The 9,560-nt window shown below is 37.2% G+C and overlaps 1 long non-coding RNA gene and 1 other non-coding gene across 2 annotated transcripts; one reads left to right on the forward strand and one right to left on the reverse strand.

Moving 5' to 3' along the window:
- Positions 1-232: 232 nt before the first annotated feature.
- Positions 233-3,829, reverse strand: LOC113357943. The gene is made up of 2 exons (XR_003364007.1): positions 2,746-3,829; positions 233-1,032 (listed from the first exon to the last, which is right to left on the reverse strand). It is a non-coding gene; the product is annotated as an uncharacterized LOC113357943 (long non-coding RNA).
- A 4,876-nt stretch (positions 3,830-8,705) lies between these two features.
- On the forward strand, positions 8,706-8,777 carry TRNAW-CCA. The gene has a single exon. It is a non-coding gene; the product is annotated as a tRNA-Trp (tRNA).
- The last annotated feature ends 783 nt before the right edge of the window (positions 8,778-9,560 follow it).

A 9,560-nucleotide genomic window follows, 5' to 3' on the forward strand; every position in this document is an offset into this window, starting at 1 on the left:
TCTCATCAACATTTACGGACTAAAGAAAGCTTTTTTTCATCGGGAAAACTCGAATCACCTTCCCATCCAAAATCTATGGGAAGTGGTATAGCCTGTAGTGTCTGTGGGTGTCTGGCATATCCTAGACTTGGGTGAACAGTTGGTCCATGCACCAATTCCAAAGTGATATTCATTACTCGGATAGTGCTTACCGCTTACTTACATGTTCCATTCATATAGTTTATTTATTTTATTTTATTTTGAGCAAAGAAAAGGATCCATTCATTAGATAGAAGTCCAATACAGACTGAACACTGACCAACTACAAGCAGGGAGACTATACAGAGATAAAGAGACTAAAAACTGGACTGACTAAAGATTAATATAGTTTATTTCAAATGTAAAGCTTTTATGATCCTCCAATTTGGTAAACAAGAAGAAATTCCCAACAATACCTTTGCCTTTGAGAAAGGTCCAATTGTTTTGGATGCGAGATATGTGTTAGGATAGTGTATCACAATGCCTTTTGATCCATAGAGCCTTATCGAATTTAACTAGCGTTTGCCAGGAAGGGATAGACAATCTCTGCAGTCTGGACACCATGAAGATGTCCAGGCTAAGTGCAGATGCTCCAACTAAAAGTTATCTATCTAAAGAAGATTAAAAGAGGAAATATAAAAATAGAAGATGTAATATTCACGTAGATGAATTACTGAAGTGGAAGGAGTAGCTAGAAGTTGCAAGAAGCAGCCAGTTCATTAATGAGAGTGCTCACATGGGAGATTCTGCTGCATCTGTACTTTTTGCTTGCATATTCAGAGATTGTTGCCTTTTTAGCTTTTAGTGTTCATGATTGACTATGAGTCTATGAATGTATACGGGTTGTACAGTTTCTTCGTTGCACTCTCCACTTCTTTTAGACTCCAAATTGCCATGTGAGTGGAGATCTGAATCTCATTGTCTTGTCCTCTTGCTGTTGTTACTTATAATCTTCAATCTCTATTCATCTCTCCCATTTCCATCAACCTGCTTTACTCGTACATGTTTCTTCCCCTGCAAAGATAACAAAAACAAATAGAATCAAGCTTTCGTAAGTAAATCACCACTATTAGCTTCTAGAAACAAATATCATACTTACTAACTGATACCATGAACAGAAAATTTCAAGAAACAATCGCTGATACTTCTGAAACACAAGAGATTCAGAAATAAGAGATTTTTAAACTTATGGAATCTCAGGAATAAACTCTACAGCAAATATAAGAGATTTTTACAAGTATAAACAGTGGAATTCCAGTGCAAAATCAAATATAGTCCTAACAACCAAATAAAGCCTTTTAATTGTAACAACAATTACCAAACTGAAGCAAAATTGGATGGTCAACTTGAATCAGTCAGTGATTAACAAGGTAATTTTCCATTGCATGCACATAGCTGCAGATAATACAAAGTGGGAATTCATGGAAAATCTAGTAGGCCTCATGCCAGCAAAAGCACTTGAAAGATCAAAGTTGTTAAGCTGATGGTGAAGAAAAACCCGTGTTTGACGAAGATACATGATAACTATGGAAGGGTACCACTCCACACTGCTGCAAAAATTGTTTCAGAAGGACAAAAGGAGATGTTGCAGTATCTTTATTCAGCTAATAGATTATAGATATGATAACCCAAGTCCTTTCACTAGCCAACGTGGTGCTCCCTCCTATGTGATTTAATTGATTAATTTCTACAGTAAGTGTACCCATTCATATATGTATATTCGTGCCTTAGAATTGAAGTCAGCAAAGATACAGATGCTTGAATGTTTGACATGGGACTCGCTGAAATATTTTAAATTATTTGATTTTAAAGAGTACCTCTTGCTTGTTTGTAGATGTCTATTGTGCAAGATTATCCAGAGCTAGTTACTGAGAAAACAAAGAATCGAGGTGTGTGCATTAAAAGTGCTTGTTCAGCGACCATTTTCATTTAAGTAGAAATAACACAACATGGTGGGAAAGCCACCTCTACCCGTGTTAGTATCCTAGCTTTACCCTCATTTCATTCTTCTTTATAGTTGGAATCACCTTGACACCAGAGCAGACGTAGAGAACCTTCCAGAATGTCCAAGAGGGTCCTCAACAGTGTTTAGAGGAGCCATAACGAAGTTCATCCCAGAGTACCTCATCGCTTACTTAACTGAAGGTCTATTGAAGTGAAACTTAATCATTTGCAAAGAAATCCTAAATGTATTCTGGTTACAGATTCTTTTATCAAAAAAATCTACGAGCAAAAGTTGATAAACAAACAAGTCTCTGAATTGGTCTCAGATTTTTTCAAAAAAATCTAGCCGTATGAAGACAGCAATAACATCCGGGACAATGGAAGTCATAGTGCAGTGTCTTGAGAAATTTCCTTACCTACTCTGGTCTGATATAGAGGGACAAACAATGGTACAAATTTCCATCCCGGAAAGAAATGATAAGGTATTCAATTTCATATGCAAAAAGAGTGAGGAAGACATGTATGAACTGAATTCCACAGCTGATCAAAGAGGTAACACTTAATGGAGGAGTTTCAGTTATAAACTAAATTAATCAGTCTTATTCCTTAAGCCCGTTACCATGATTTGTTCTTATTTTATTTTACTTTCTACTATTTCAATTAGGGGGTGGAATCTAATTTACTAGAGAGATACAGGCTAGAAGATAGAATGACCGCTCAACATATGTTTACAAAACAACACAAATCATTAGTGACAAAGAGACAAAAATGGATGAGAGGTACCTCAAATTCGTGTATGCTGGTAGCAACCCATATCTCTATAGTAGCATTTGTGGCAGCTTTTACTGTACCCTGTGGTAACAAGCAAGTAGCAGGCACCCTAGCAGAAAGATTTTTTTCCTTATGCACAGCAGCACAGAAACAACCATAACCCCCAGGAGCCAGGAAGAAATCATTTATATAACTCCAACTCTCTCATTATAACTTCCCACACCTTTTGTAGTCAAGCTAAGTTAGTTCTTACACAGTGTAAGGCGACTCAATTCAAGGAAAGCCAGTCAGTTACTAAATTGCTGCAATGATAATCTTCACCCCAATTTCTGATGTCCTACCCAAACCTTACACTTTAAGGAGTCGTGTTTAGTGGGTTTATGGGCCACTGACTACTACAGCCTGAGAAAACCTAAAGTTTGTTCTGGTACCTAACTCTGCTCAGTTCACAGTTCCATCTCACATCGTTGACCTCAATTTCAAACAAAAGTATCTGTAAACAAATAAGAATAATACGCTGTACAACAATCTTCATCCCCGAAACTCAGTTCTTAAGGTTTTCAGTTACAGGAACTGTTTAGGTAGTACACCAAATAACAAGACCATTGCAATCTCTAGATCTAATTAGGTGATTCACAAAATACGGATTGTGTGTCGAAATGAACTCTGCCATCATTATTCACGAACATTTGTTTTCACATCAAAGATATTGACAGATTATTATGAAAGAGTGACATGAATGGAATATGAATCAACGATTAAGTGACAAAACCCTAAATTTTTGTGATCATGCTGATATAGTAAGAGGTTACATGAAACAAGCAGAGATCTAACCTTTATATGAATCCTTACAAGACTGGAATTGCTAGACAAATCAATGATAATCCTTTATTCTAACCCCCTTCGATTTCGACTAAAGCCTTCTTCAATTCCCCACATATAATCGTGAAATGCTAATTCCATACCGAAAAATTGAAGAAAGTGGCAGTCATAATCTGGAAGGAGGAGACAGTGAGATACTGTATTTGTGAATGTGACACCGACTCGGATACTGGCCAGCTGATAATAACATTGTGAGCGAAGGATTTTGCCCTCGGATCTCTGGACGCCAACTACAGAAAAAATTTCAATGGCATAGATACTAACATAGCCGTAAGGCTGCACAAATAACCGGGTGTACCGGGTGTACCGGACTTGAGCCGGACAAAAAAAAACGGAACCGATGTAGCCGGTACAGGGAACGAAAATGGAGTAGGGAACCGACTTTGTACCGGTACAGGTAATCGGTTCCAATGCATTTCCGGTCTGTACCGGACCAAATATCCCGGTCAACTTGAGTCGTTAGATTTTTAAATTAGGATTAATCGCATCCCTCCATCCTAGGTATTTAGATATCTAATCGGGAGTTTCATTCATTCATTCTTTCTTCTTTTTCTTTTTGTTTCTGAAGAGTTTCTGCTATTGTCGTGAGATTGAATCCGAGAGTGAATTGAAGTTGTTTCTGTTAAGCCACAGATCGAGAAGAATAAGAGATTGAGAGAGAACTGGATGTTGTTGGTTCAGAGAGGTTGAATCGAGAAGAAAGAGAGAGGCAGTATGTTGTGTAAGAAGAAAGGAATTGAAGCTGCTTCTGAATTGAACATATATAGAGATTGATGGCTAAGCTGATGAATTTGGGTTTGTGTTGGTGATGAAGACACATAAAAGAATTGACGGATTCGAGATGGGTTTAATTTCTGAACCGAATTAGAGATTTACAAGGAAGAGTTTGTGTTGTTGATGCCGCAGATTTCAGGGAAGAACATCTAGTTACTGTCATGGATTAAATCGGTTTTGTTTGAATCTGTGAATGGTGGATGATGTTGAATATGCTGGTCTATGATACTGCTGCTGTCTGTGGCAATCGATAGAAGGAAAGGGTTTGATTAGAGTCTGAGATTGTTAGCAGGATGGATTTGGTGGATGTATATGTTGTCGATCTCAAGATTGAAATGAGTTGTTGTTGGAGGATGAGTTGAGTGGTTCAGATTGCCAGAAACTAAGAAGTGTTGTGGTTGTGAGAAGAACGAAACAAATGTTGATCCGGTGATAGATGCAGAATGGGGTCTGGTGCTGCAGTCCAGCTCAATAACTAAGTAGTGGTGATACTGAAAGTTTTGTGGGTAGAAACCCGGTACCGGACTTGTACCGCACCGGTCTTACAGGTACAGGTCCAGGTAGTTCCGGTCCTCAAAATGAGGTACCGGTCAACACCAGGTACAGGGACCGGTTATAATAGAGAATCGGGTCGTACCGGCTCTTGTGCAACCCTAAACATAGGTAAACCTGATGTCTACATTGCTGACGGTTTGAATCAAATTGATTGAAAGAAAAGATAATTCTGAATTACAGGACAGACTCAGGTTATATAGATATCACTCTCAACACAATTCGCTCTTATATTTATCACGTGTGACACACACTCTCACATCCTATGCTAATATACCTTGCACACACACACTGACTCACACAGGCATACATACTCATGCTATTACCCTCCCTCAATCTCAAGGGGGCTTAGCCAACTTGAGATTACACACACACATTGACTTACACACATACATACCAGTACATACCATAAAGAGAAGCATCAAAAGATTGAAGTTAGAACAGTTGTTGGTGTAGCAGGTGACAAATTGAATGATGCAGCAGCGAAATAGGTAATGTTGATGCAAAAGTATGTAGGCAACAACAAAATAATTAGTGTAGCTGTAGGTTAAACAAGTGAATGCAGGAGCATTATGATCAGCCAACCAAATAACAGATGCTGGAGATGTAGTCAAAGTAGTTGATGTTGTAGAAGTATTGCAGTAGAAGTACTTGGAGCAGGAATGTAAGAGGTAAAACCTAATAGTATGGCATAAGAAGTATAACCTTGTAAAACTGACACACCATACTCAGCAATCTCATGACAGTATGACATAAGATGTTGCAGCAGATGAGAAGTATAAGAAGTAGACACAGCCCCAGTAGTTGTTGCAGTAATAAGCATCAGCAGGCTAGTAATCATGTGGAGAATGTCGTAGTAGTTTGTTGTCGCAGCTGTAGAATAAGTATTCACAGTGGGGTTATACTTGCAGTTGGTGTAAGATAGAATTCACAAGACACATCACCAGGGTAAGTCAGCAATGAAAGTAATAGGAATGTTGTCGGCTAGCAAAACATAGAAGTAGGTGGATAGAAGGATAAAAAATTAATGAACCCGCAAGAAGGATAAGGAGGAGCAGCAAACGACAACACATCTGGTTAGGATAACCCCACCAAATGACAACAAATTATGCTATCTCATTCCAATAAACCTCTTTCAGCTCCGTTACCAACATTAACAAGAAGCTGCAGGCAAAAGAGACGCACAATACATACTCCATGCCCTCAGCTTTGATATAATGCAATACAATTTTCCCACTAGCTGGACCTTGTCTCATTCAAGCACACAATAGCGAAAGAAATTTATTTAATAATCTAGATTGTACTCCAACATGACTTGTTATTAACCTTTGATTATTGTCCAACATGAACATAGGTGAACCATATTAAAAATATATTAAACAATATCATTGCATAGTAATGATTAAGGACTGGAAAATTCCCCTGCAAGATGTAATCACCTATCGAGCAAACCTGAACTGATTCATGAGCTTCAACGGACATCCAGTAAACAATAGCTAGCCAGAACAGATATAACTTGCTTCACTTAGCTGAGTCTTGACAGAAGTAAGAGTTCTTATTGCACAATTAACCACCAGGAAGCAAAGTGAGCAGCAACTCCACTAACACTAACATATTGAGGTTTAGTAATGATAACTCGTTACCAATAATCAGGACCTGAAGCATCTTATTGAAGGACTCACAAAAGTACCTTGCATTATTTTCCATGAGGCTGTAGCACCTTGGATTATTCACTCATATAAGAAACAGAAATAAAAAGCACCATTGAAGATGAACTTCAACTGAATTATTCAGGAAGCATGAAAAATAGATGAACTATAGGTTGCATATTGAACACATATGCAAACTTAAAACCAGGTTGCATACTAATTGCATACAAACTCAACAAAAAGAACTTCAACCTGTACTTATATCAGCAACTCCAATTCGATGTTCAATCGCAGAAACACCATTAAAAAACGCAAGATTCTCCAACACATATGTGAGGACTTCCTTGAAGTAAGATATGAGACCAACAACTTCTCAATCTTCTGTTGAATCCAATCGGTGGAATGACTTTAAGTTTTCGCCCTAACTAGACCTTGGTGTAGCGAACTAGAACACGATCAAACTATCTCGGCATCAGGAATCAAGAACAGCAGATGTTGATGAAGAAATTAAATGCAAAATACATGCTAATTATGATGTATAAAGCAGTTGAAGATGAAACCGGATGTAATTGAGCAAATCATGTAGAAATTGAACACATGAGATTAAATCTAAAGTAATCTAAATATGAAATTGGAGATTACCAGCAGAGACTCAATTTTAGTTGATGAGGTAAGAGATTTCAATCCAAACACCAAACAGGAAATTGAAATAACCAAGAGCTCAAACCCTGAAACTGAATTTTAGATCTAAAATACATGCTTAATTCTGTTTGTTGACGTAGCAGGGGTATCAAACCAAATCAAAACCCTAATTCTCACCAGAAACACCATTAATGGAAGTGGATAAAGAAAATTACCAATTGTTTGTTGTAGATGTAGATATAAATGCACCGTTGAGTCAAATTAAACCCAAATCTGAGATGAATTCATGAAATCGGTCTTCAAATATCGATCTACACACAGTAGCAGCAGCAGAAGATGATGAAATAATGGTAATGGAGATTGTCAAAGAAGAAGTAATGGAGGTTTTTATGAAGAAACAAACTAGGATCGGTACCCTCAGAAATTGATTTCTGAGTCTGATACCATAGTAACATAGGTAAACTTGATTTCTACATTGCTGAATGTTTGAATCAAACTGATTGAAAGAAAAGATACTTTTGAATTACAGGACAGACTCAGGTTATATAGATATCACTCTCAACACAATTCGCTCTTACATTTCTCACGTGCGGCACACACTTTCACATCCTATGCTAATATACTTTGCACCCACACACTGACTTACACGGAAATACTCATGCTATTAATAGATAGATGTGATACATACCTTCATTTCCTTCTTTCCACTCTTCACTTCCTTTAAACTCCATTTTTCCATCTTAGTGGAGTTCTGGATCTCATTATCTTCTCATCTTGTTGTTGTTACTTGTACTCTTCAGTCTCTATTCATCTCTCCCATTTCCATCAACCTGCTTTACCCATTAAGTTTCTTCCCTGGTATCCATCCCTTGGTAGTCTCTACAATTGCATACGTTTTGTTAAGGAAGTGGAGGCAAGTCTCGAAGGATGGAGATACAACTGTGAGTGGTATCTCCTCACTTGCAATAAAAGACCGAATTGTGAGTTTACATATCTGGGCTTTGCATGGACTAGATTTTGCTAGCTTATTTTGTGTCATCGTGTCTCAAGTGCATGTAATTTTGAAAACTGTATCTTCCGCAGTAAGAAATGAAAAAATAAATGCATGGACTACATTGCTATAAGCATTGACGCCAGCTTTTTAGCATGACTATGTTTTCCTTGGAATTTATATTGTTCCTAAACAGTTGGTGTTACTTTTATAATAATCCCACCAATGAATGTCCCAAATTATTTTTGTACTTCATCTTGATATTAGAGATTATATATTGATATTCTTTTGTAGTCTACCGTATGCATCCGTAGTTCGGCCATTTGTGTTCTGGATGTTATGGTAGGCGACTCTTACTTGCTTACACGTCTGATGAAACTGGATGGGTTGAGCTCCCACAAGGGATAAGACGTCTTATCAATCCTATCGCTACCTCCCTTGCTCATGAACTGCTGCAAGTTTTTTGACTTTCTTTAAACTATGGAACTGTGGCGCAATGGTGGCGCATCTGACTCCAAGTCAGAAGGTTACGTGTTCGATTCACGTCAGGTCCAATCGCCGGTATTTAGCAGGAGTATACAAAAACTTGATGGGATAAATTTATTTCTGTTGCTTTTTTTCTTGCGGTATATTTGGTGATAATGCAAAAATTTCCAAACTCATTTAAGTTGATTCACATATAGAAGAGGTACGAGATGCAAATCCAAACCAATTCAAAAAAATTACTACCAAAATGAGAAATAATAATGGTGGGATTACTGAATTTTTTGGCATTATATGCATCTTTGAATTATAAAATCATCAAGATGCTATCTGGTTATAAGAGTTTCGTTATGCAACATAAATATTGGCTCGATGAGGAACTAGATGTTAGATTTAACTTCAACGGTATATAAAAGGTTAGAAGACAGCGAGGGGTCAAGAATTAACGAAATGCTACTACAGTGCTAGGTATGATTCTCTTGTATTTGTATATTGATGATGGTAAATAATTTGGAAGTGCAACATCAATCTAATTAGAAAATTGTGCAGTGCCATAAACCACCAACTATGTTAATTTCCATAGAGATCAAGTATTTTTTTTAATACGTAACGTTTTATATAAATTATTACTTCTTGAGTTTTCACACTATAATCATACGGTCCGCGAGTTATAACCCTAAAAGTGTCATTATCCATCCACAAAAAAACCATTAAAACAAAAGTAACACAAAAACCCCCATCAAAACAAAAGTAACACAAAACCCCCAAAGAATTTGATAAAACCAATTCTGGTTTCATCATAAAATTTGATGAAATCAATTTTGAAATTTGGGGTTTTTGTATAAATTTTGTTT

This window comes from Papaver somniferum, chromosome 3 (assembly GCF_003573695.1).
Source record: "Papaver somniferum cultivar HN1 chromosome 3, ASM357369v1, whole genome shotgun sequence".
NCBI lineage: Eukaryota > Viridiplantae > Streptophyta > Magnoliopsida > Ranunculales > Papaveraceae > Papaver > Papaver somniferum.